This window comes from Staurois parvus, unplaced genomic scaffold (assembly GCF_062004578.1).
Source record: "Staurois parvus isolate SC_StPar_1 unplaced genomic scaffold, SC_StPar_1.0 ptg000672l, whole genome shotgun sequence".
NCBI lineage: Eukaryota > Metazoa > Chordata > Amphibia > Anura > Ranidae > Staurois > Staurois parvus.
In genome coordinates, this window is record NW_028318468.1 from 3414488 (window position 1) to 3425646 (window position 11159).

Sequence of the window (11159 nt, forward strand, 5' to 3'; positions counted from 1 at the left end):
ACATTGGTGCTGTCTGTAGTTTATAGAATAAACTCTATAGACTTGCTTTAACACTGACTTGCCTCTCAAAGATGGTCGTGTGTCTTGCAGGGTCTTGTTTCTAAAGTTGATACATTTGTTGATGCCTCCTTTTTTACTGGCCTTTTTATTTCTATGGTATCCTGCATTTAGACATTTGCTTTAGGAAAACCATAAGCAAGGCAAAACAGCAAATATCTCAATTACTGACAACATAGGTTGATTACGTCTGCTAGTCATAAGTTGGCTTTAACTAAGGTATTTTCTGGGATCAATACAAACAGAAGTAGGAGTGGGCCAAAAAAACATAATTTCTAGAGAATGCAGGAAGGTAACAATTAAGCTTTCTGTAGAACTTGAGGACTGTTAGGATACATAGTTTATAAAGAACAGTAGCAAATACAAAACATCAGAAATGAACATGTCCTTAAATTAAGGTCTTCAATAAAGCCATATATTTTGCTGTGGCTGCTTTTTTTTTTTTTTTTTTTTTTTTTTTTTCCCCCCATGGCAGCAAGCTAATGGCAATTGAAGTGGGGTACAGAATGCATACTGCACAAGAGCATACAATAAGGTAGGATTGCCTGTTTACAAGCTATGCCATTTGGCCTGCTTTACAGCAACAAATTTGCTGACAAGGTGTTGAAGTGTAGATACAAAGTTTCCATGCAGATTTTTTTTTTCTCCCACAAAGCACTGATTAAACCTGATTACAATTCGTGTAATGACTCTACACTGGGCAGTAACCACAAGTAGACTTTACCATGCAGAAGTCTGAATTTAAAAATATTGGTTGCTGTAGATTACTTCTTACACACTGCTCTTTGTATTTGAAAAATTGCTGTTAAATGCAGTTTGCAAAATTTGCACTACTATATACTTGTATCGCATTGTAAACTTGTGGTTTGTCATGATGCTTTATTCTGTGCAAAGGTGTGGGGTTTTTTAGGTTTTAATTGATACTTGGCCACATTTTATTGTATAGCCTATAGTTCATCTCTATTTTGAGAATATGTGCTGAAATGGATCAGGGTAATAAATACCTACTCTATGAACTAAACCCTGGTATTGGTAATCTTTTACTTTAAATCTGTTTGTATAAAGACAAAATGAGAAATGATACAGTTCTATCTACTTGTCCAAGAGGTATAGAAGTTCAAACCGAGTGGCAATCCAAGAGAATATAATGCATACAGCCCAAGTGACATAGCCCATCAACTAAAGTTGAGCCATAGGAGTAACCACCCTCTAGAGCAGTGGTCTGCACACTGCAGCTAGAGTGCCAGATGTGGCTTGGCTTGATTTTATCCAGCCCTTGGGGTATTGTCTCTCCCCCCGCCCCCCCATGTCAGCAACAGTGGGACATATCACTATTCACTGACACCATCAATGAGGCACTATTCCTCTCCACTATTGACTTCTCGTCACATCCAACAACGCCACCATCAAACCCACCCCGCAGGCCAGAGTACTTGGTGTCATTCTGGACTCCAACCTATCCTTCCAGCCCCAAGTCCAATCTTTAACAAACTCGTGCAGACTCCACCTCCGCAACATCGCCAAAATACACATGTTCCTAACCCCAGAAACCACTAAACAGCTCATCCACTCCATCATATCACGACTCGACTACTGCAACTCCCTCCTCACTGGCCTGCCTTGCCACTGGCTATCCCCGCTTCAGTCGATCCTGAATACGGCTGCCAGACTCATTCACCTTTCCAACCGCTCCATCTCCGCCACCCCCCCTCTGCCAATCCCTCCACTGGCTTCCGATTGTGCAACAGATCAAATTCAAAATCCTAACACTGGCGTACAAAGCGGTCCACCATACTGCCCCGTACTACATCACTGGCCTAATATCTAAGTACCGCCCAGCACGCACACTCCACTCCTCACAAGACCTTCTTCTCTCTAGTTCCCTGGTCTCCTCCTCCCATGCCCACCTCCAGGACTCTTACAGGGTGTCACCCATCCTCTGGAACTCCCTGCCCCAACCCATCAGATTATCACCTACTCTCCTTTAGGTGCACCCTGAAAACCCATCTCTTCAGGGAAGCCTACCCCACCCCCTGCTAACTTGGTGACCTCCTCCACTCTTCCTACCACTCCATTCCCCACAGCTATCTCCTCCTGTGCCACCATCCCCTCCCTCCTAGATTATAAGCTCGAAAGAGCAGGGCCCTCGATCCCCCTCATGTTTTGCATTGTATTGGTATTATTCTGTCACATGTTCTGTCCCCCTTTGTAATGTACAGCGCTGAGCAAACCATTGGCACTTTATAAATACTGTAGAATAAGAACTTCAACTGACACCAGAGATGGGGCACTGCTCCTCCCACTAATGCCAAAAGTATGGTCAGTTTTTTTTTTTTTTTTTTACTGGCACCAGGACATTTTCCACTCACTGGCCACAATCAAATATTTTGTACTTATACCAATATCGCTGTTTTTTACAGTTTCAAACAGTAAAAATGTGGTACAGAGTCCACTTGAAAAACAAATTTATTTGGTGTAACAAACTATTGGCAGCTTGTATCTAAATGGCTGTTTTAGGCTCTGGATTTGAGCTTCACCCATGAGTTATTAGCCTTATTCCCAAACTTGCGTCAGTTTCCTCCCACAGTACCACAACGTACTTAAGCTCTAGCCTGTCTTATAGCACTGCAAGTCTTAATTAGAGCCTGGATTGACAATTCCAGCTTGCCTGTGAATATTTTGCTTAGTTCCTTCTGCAGGTTTTGTGGACATGGGCTTTAGAAGACTAAGCTCTGCAGTCACTTTTGCATCTGTTTTGTTTCAGGTCAAAATCCTGCATTTTTTTTTTTTTGTCTTGGTCAGTTGACCATGTCAACTGCACTTATGCTTAACAGATATTTTCCCAGAAACTGCATATGCCATCATAATTTGATACTGTACCTTGCAACACCACAAACTGGCAACTTCAGAGGCACCAGCAATTTGCCCTCTTTGAAGCTCAGTAACCTCTGATATGACTTAAAATTACTAAGTGCACACAGTGATGAAAGTAAGGCTTCCCACCTGGTAGCTAGGTGTCTTATCACACAGCAGAAGCAAGTCTGTTACATCTGCTTTCATCACAAAACATGTCACTGACACCTGCAAATCATGTAGTGTTTCCATATTCAACCCCTACATGTGAACAGCCTCCATACAAACACATGCTCTTTCATTTGTCATGTGATTCCTTGCTTTCTGGACTGCATCAGCAATCTGTGTGAACCAGGCTAAAAAAACTCGCTCTACCCTCTATTGTAGGTCTAGTATTTAGGAATGTTGCATAGGTTTCTTACAGCTCTGTACTTTTTTTTTTTTTTTTTTTCTGGACTATTTTGAGACCTAAACAAATTTCATAGCTAGTTGTGCATAAAAAGGGTAGCAGATGTGGTATGATTTATCTTCAGCATCTAGCTGTGATAGTGTGGTATAAAACCTAAAAAAAAAAAAAATGTGTTGCAGCACCAAGGACTTGCACTTAGTTTTCAATGTCTCTGCAAAAGTCCCTCATACCTGAATCCACCTAAGCCTGGCCTCTGCTTTAGTAGAGGTACAGCATTGTCTGTTGCTGAGGGTCTGCAGGTTTCCCTTTACAGTGCAAGGGGGAACACTTGGCCTCTGGTGTAAAGGGAAACACTGATGTATGGGGGTCTCTGATCACCAGGGACCCATTACACATGAGTCCCCAGAGTTCTTTACAGTGCAAGTGGAAACTTTTCAGACCTTGCTGTAAGGAAAGGGGGTCTCTGGTCACCAGAGCCCATCCCCCCCAAACTTGCATCAGAATCTACATGGTTCCCCCTTACAGTGCAAGTAGGAACTCTGACCAGAGTACACACTTGCCTTAGTGTATTCACTTCCCACTTCAGTGACACCCCAGACTATGGCCTGGAGCTGTCACACAGACCTCCTCCTCTAGCAGTAATTGCCTGGATTCCATGCAGGCACTGAGGGTGGGATTAGACCTTTGATCCTCCTCCTGGTGCTCCTGCTCCCCCTCTTTACAGTCTCTTTAAAATGTTCGGAAAAGGCACAAAGTGCTATGCCACCAGACAGCCTGCCCAAGCCTGAGGCTGGGCAAAGGGCAGATTATTCCAGAGCTGGGTACAAGCAGGTTTTTACAGCCCCTCTTCTGATGTTCAGGGGCTCTTATGAACAGCAAGTTTGTAGTTTTTTTTTTTTTGTTTTTTTTTACATGAACACTAGAAAATTGGTCATCTGCCCCATGCTGTTGTAACTAAAATAAGACATATGCCCTTGCTGAGACTTAATTTCTTTTTACATCTACACTCTGTGGTATAGATAGCCATTGAATCAATCTTACAAGACAAGGACTAGTTTAAAGCTACCATCAAGAGCTGTGTAATTGCTTGACCATGAAAAACTCTTGCAACATTAGTCTTGTTTTTCACAGGGGAAACATCCAGTTCTTTATCAGCAATAGTAAAAGGAGAGAAACATAGATTACATTTTATCACCCTAATATTGTAGCTTGTAACTAAAGTCCTGACAGCAGATACCTCAATTGCCACACATTGCTTTCAATATGGTTCTGATAAAACAGTTGTCCTGATGTAACCCTTGATAAATGCTTTTAGTTCAGTGGATAGCGGTCATACTATCTGTAGGAATTGAGATTTTTGAATGCATGTGCAGAACCTAGCTGGTAGAATTTTGTTGAGGTCAGTGGTGTCACCTGGTGTGGTAAAATATGTCACCCCCACTCCCTCCTAGCCTGCCACAGTGCTCTGTCCTGCTGCAAAGTGACAGTGGGACAGGCAGTTGGCTACTGAGTCGGCTAGCACATGGGTGGGGCTCTCTCCATCAAGTAGCACCATGGCAGGCTAGAAGGAATCACCCATGGGCTTTCTGTGGAATCAGTGGGCCTGTGTGCAAGATTACAAGTTGGGGCCCCTTTACTTGATATTTTAATTTGGTATGGTTGGTGTGCTATAAGAAGCAGGTATGTTTTTGTTGTGCCAGGGGCATCACTAGGATTGCTAAGATGTGAGGTATCTTTGGCTACTTCATGCAACTTGCAGAGCAGTAGTGCATTATATATGCTGCTGCAAACAGTGGGTGTGACCAAGTTGTGTTAAATGGTGGGAGGGGCTTAAAGGGGCATGGTTACATCAGGGGCATGGCACATTATGTCAAGGGACACAGCAGGGTACTTTTACAGGGCACATTGCATGGGGGGGAACAGTAGGGCATGTTACAGCAGGGAACATTGGGGACAGTTGTGCATATGTTAGGAGGCACAGCAAGGCACCTTGCATGGGGGGGGTGCACAGTATATTCTGTATGCTTGGTATCTCTAAAATATATACATGTGTAGCACTCCCCCTATTGTATATTTACATTTTATATGCTGGCTGTTCTATACATACAGTTGTGATCAAAAGTTTACATACCCTGGCAGAATTTGTGACATTTTGGTGTTTATATTGAAAATATGACTGATCATGCTAAAAAAGCTTTTATTGAAGGATGATTATATGAAGCTATTATCTAGTTGTTTTTTGGCTCTTTTTTAAATCATAACAAGAAATCACCCAAATGGCCATGATCAAAAGTTTACATGCCCTGGCACAGACACACAAGGTGACACACATGGGTTAAAATGCCAATTAGAGGGTAATGTCCCACATCTGTGGCTTTTTAAATTGCAATTAGTGTCAGTGTATAAATAGTCAAGGAGTTTGTTAGCTCTTATGTGGAAGTAATAACGGGGCTAGATATTGAGCCATGGGGATCAGAAAAGAACTGCGTAACAAGGTAATGGAACTTTATAAAGATGGAAAAAGGACATAAAGATCAATTTAACCCCTTCATGCCTAAGGGTAAAACAAATCTAAATGCCTAAGCTCAATTCTGCAATGTTTTACATGTGTTAGTAAAACCGTACATATCATCACAACTACTTTGTACATCCAGGTGAATTATACCTTGTTTTTTTTTCATGACAAATTGGGCTTTCATTTGGTGGTAAATGGTAATGAATAGCTCCTAATTATATTTTTTTTTATTATTCTTAAAGGAAAACTAGGCCAAAATAGTTAAAAAAAAAATAGTTTTTTTTAACTGTTTCTTGTTATGACCATAACCTACCACCAAAGAACAACCCAAAATAAATTCTTCAGTTCTTGACGATCGCAGCGATACCATATATGTGTATGTTATTTGTTGTTTGTACCCGTAGTACAGCCCAGAAACAATAGTGCGCATTTTGTTTTTGTGTGGTGTGTTTTTTTTTTTTTTTACACAAAACACACTGGCACTGACATTAACACTAACTGACACTAATTTTTTTTAAGCCTGACCTTTGACCCTGACTCAAACACTAACCCTGGTACTGAACTAGATCAAACTTTGATCTAGGTATTTTTCTTTATTTTTTTATTTTTTAATATTTATATATTTATGTGTTTTTTTTTTTTACAAACTTTTTTTTTTTCTCTGTCAGGAGTTTGCGAGAGACAATGTATCTCTCTTCTCCATTCATAGAGAAAACAAGGGGGCTGGGCTGCACAGTGACTGATCACTGTGATAGCCAATCAGAGGCTATCACAGTGATCACGTGACCCGGATTCTGGAGTCCTGGGTCCCGATCGTTAGAACGGGACCTGGGGGTCTCGGTGCTGGGAGTGGGCCGAGCGGCGCGCTCCCAGCACAAAGACAGGTACGCAAATATGCGGCCCCACGGAAAAAGCCCAGGTCCGTGAGGCCGCATATTTGTGTTACGGCGGCGTCAAGGGGTTAAAAAGCCAGATGTGGAACATTAACCTTTAACCAGCATTTTAACCTGTCACTTTGTGACTGTACCAAGGCCAAACATTCCAAAGTATGTAAACTTTTAATCATGGCCATTTGGGTGATTTCTGTTTTTAAAAAAAAAAGCCAAAACTCTTTGACAATAAATGTCTGCATATGCTCATGCCAAAAATGCTCTTTTATTGAAGGATGATGATTAGTTATATTGGCAATATCAACACCAGAATTTCACAATTTCTGCTAGGGTATGTAAAACTTTTGAGCACAACTGTATACTCTTCTCCTAGAGTTCTCTCTAGGGCTAAATTATGATTGTAATGGCTATGAGGAAGGCAGGCTCTGCCTCCTAACCACCCTTTGCATAAATTAGTGGACATTTTTCCTGATCTCTTACTCCTATTAGTCAATGCTGCTGTTCTGTCCTGAGAAGGCTGTGATTGGTTGGAGAGATGAAGTGGCTGTGTTCCCAGTGCTGCCTAGCTGGGAAATTGTGACCCGGAGCAACTTTGGCTTGGAGGTTATGATCCCAAGCCACTTTAGCAGTCTGCAGCAGGCAGTCATAAGCACAGCTGCAGTGGCTCAGATTTGTCAGACACCTCCATGAGTGCAGTGTGTGGGACAGAGCCCCACACTAATGGCACATATGAATGATATGCCACTAGTGTCACCCCTCTGGCTGGTGTCATCCAGGTGCAGTGTGTATTTCTATAGCAATGCCACTGGAAGAGGTGATGTAAAAGAGCATGACATCCAGGCAACCAGTATGTTAAAATAGTAACACAGAATTACAGTATGGACCTTTTTTTTTCTCTAGGTGCTGCATAAAACAAAAAGGCAATTCTTTATATCAAAAATAGTTTATTGTAAATAAAAGAAAATTTGCACATGGCTGTTGTCACATATTAGTTGTAAGTGGCCATTATATCTAACTATTGGGTTTAGCAGTACCTCAAAGCACCAACTCAAGACCCACTTTACATATTTCAACTTATTACAGATTACATAATGGCTCTCCAAGGCTCAATATATGTCACGATCAGAGGTCAGGCTCAGAGACCAATAGTTGTAACAGTAGAGAGACCAGCAGGATTGGTATACAAGCAAGTCAACCTGGTGGATGATGGAGGCTCACCTGGAGTGTGGGGGGCTAAGGACTAACCGATAGTTGCAGAGCTCCTGATGGTGGAGATGGGTTTTTGTTGTATGTTAGTAGCAGGTTGCGGTTCTCAGGCTTGCCCCACCAGGTGGTGAGCAGGCTTGATCCAGTAGCAAATATAGCAGGTAGGGATCAAACAAAAGCATAATAAGAAAACAAGCCCAAGGTTGGTAACAAGTAGCTGCAGGTTGGGATCAAGCATAAGAGTTGAGGAAAAAGCCAAAGGTTAGTAACAAATGGTAGCGAAGATACAGACAACAGCAGGACTGACAAGAATAAGATGTTGGTCGGAGAGAGCACAATAATCTGGCAAACAGGAAGTGCAAAGGCATAGCTTAAATAGGAAGTTTATGAGAGGAGCAAGAAGTTCAAAGTTCACCAGAAACAAGACAGAAAGTAAATTTATCCAAGTAATGAGGCAAGGCACTGTCCAGCATCTCAGGTGACTCAGCTAGACCTATGGCCAGACATCCTGGGTTCAGATCCAGGCTCTGACAATATGTGTATTCCACATGTATGTAAAATTCTGTGTAAGTTGTCCGTTCAATATAAATACCTGTAATACAATAGTGGTAGCAGGGGAGCATGGCCAGACACTTTTTTTTTTAGTGTCTACGGTCTTGGCCAAAAACATCTATCATTGTTAGTTGCTATTTACTCTTTACTCCCACGTCTTTTATTGGGAGAGTCTGATGTGCTTTGTATATGGTTTATTAGAATGGGTAATAGGCTGAATGATCAGACAGAGTGAATGTAATTTGCAGTTCATTAAATAGATACAAATTTATAAGCAATAGTGCAAAACGGTAAAAATGGCAAAAATGTGTGTACACTGCAGAATAATAAAATATGCAAAAACATGGACTGTTCACTGCAATGTATGATATGTGATTCAGGGTAGCATGTGGCTGCACAGCATAGTCTGTATAAGATTCTATACTGTATGTATCAGACCCCCGAAAGGGCCACTGGTTGATGGTGAACAGAGACACAGTCACTACACTCTTCCTTATAGCAACAGCACAAATAATGATGATGACCAGAGATTTTCCTCGCTAGTGCAGAGGCACACTGATGCAAACAGCAGTCTAGGGCAGCCTTTCTCAACCAGGGTGCCTTGCGGTTCCTTCAGGAGTGTCTTGGCAAAATGTCTAAAAATTGTCCAAAACTTGTATACAAGCCAGCGAGTGGAACAAGCCTGCCTTTTAGTTACACAAAGCCACAGGTTTTCATTGTGCACCATTATGACCGTCTAGCCGCTGGCGTCCTGAGAACTAATGACATCACCAATTGATAAGGAGGAGGTCAGCTGCCTGCACAGTATTCTTGTTTGACCTTTCTCTGCCTCTCTCCATCAGCGCTGGGGTCACATTATCTCAGTGATAGAGAACAACTGCGGGAGAAGAGAAACACTGGAATACTAGTCCGTAGCAGTGTGCAAAAGTGTGTTTGCTGTGGAAGAATAATTCACCTCTAGTGTTGGGTGTCCTACATGTGTGGATGTTGCTGTGTTATATAAAACTATTAGAATAGTTTTTCATAATTTAGAATGGGGTGCCCTTTTAAAATTATAGACAGTCCCAAGGCATCCTTTAAAATTATGAAGGGTGCCTTGACTGAAAAAAGTTTGAGAAACATTGGTCTAGGGGATGTCTGTTTTTAATTTTATCATGAAATAACTTGGAGGGGGTGCAGGGTAATATGGGATACTCAAGAACTACTAAAAGTAACAGGAACAGATTTTCTTCTAAGCTCAGCGTCCAGTCCTCCCTTGAGAAACTAGGGAAGGCCAGAGGTATGAACCCGATATTAGAGGAACTACTTTGCCCAGCTATCCCAGTAGTACACAGTCACCAGCATCTTGTAGTAGAGCAGTACTCGTGTGCCCACTCAGCTTCCTCCAGGTGTTTTCTAGAGAGGCTGTGTACACTGGATCCTTTGGTGAAGTTTGCAGGGATGATTATCAAAACTTTCAGATGTTAAACCCCCCCCCCCCCCCCCCCGTGCTCTGCCACAGTCATAACCTTGATGAACAGCAACTTGAATCAGTAGAATGGCTTGGGGAGGGGGCTAGCCACTCCTTACCCAGACGACTGGAATTCCTTTAACAAGAAGATCTGGGTGCTCTAAAGCTAACACTGTTTATGTGCTCCGTAGTCACCTTCTGGACCCACCTACCCAGGGTTTTGCTGAAATAAATTATCATGCTGCCTATTTGCCTTGCTACACTCCCTATGTTCCAGGACCTTCCAGAAGGCAGGGGAGAGCAATCTAACCTGAAATCCAGAACAGCCAAAAGAAATCAACAACTGCTCGAATAATTACAGAGGAGCTGAAAAAGAACTAAATTTACCTAACATCCTAACAACCTACACAAGAAAGTGTGCTGGGGACCCCTTTTTGTGGTGTGTTTGTGTGACCATGTAAGGGACAAGTGTAAATTGTCCCGTCTCCTTATATTTATGCAGCATACCATGTGTTGGTTTCATCAAATATAATATGAAACATTTTGAAGAAAGGATTGATATATCTTATATATACATGCTTACTAGCTACCATACAAGACCACGCTGCTTTTAAGAGTAGAGTATATTGGACTGAAGTTATTGGAAATATTAGTGGTGAACAATGGGACATGGCTTTGGAATCTGTTCCCCTCATTTCATTATCAGCCTCTCGTAAGCTCACGCAGTTATTTAGGTTTATAGAACTCCAGATAAGATGTTTCGTTGGGATAAGAGAGATACCCCTATATATCCTAAATGTAACTTGCATAGAGGAGACTTCATTCATGTGATCTGGTAATGTCCAAAACTTTCCCAATATTGGTTTGAGGTCTTGCAAGCTATCTCATTAGTCGCCCAATTTGCCATACCTGCTGATACTTTAGTGTGCTTATAGCGTGCATTAGTTACTGAACTGTATCAACCAGGAGTTTATATTATGATCTCTCTGCTCCTGTTCCTTTTTTGTTTTTTAAATCTTTTATTACCATTTTAAACAATGAAAAGATACAGACAGAAGTCACAAACTGTGACAACAATACACAGACATACAGTGCTACAGCACCAGCAGCCAGTATGGTAAAGGGATCTTGAAAAACATATAAAGAAAGAATTAAAAAAAAAAGGGTAGGATTAAATTAGTATGACACTGGACCAGTAAAAACAATGATCAATCTTTATTAAATTAA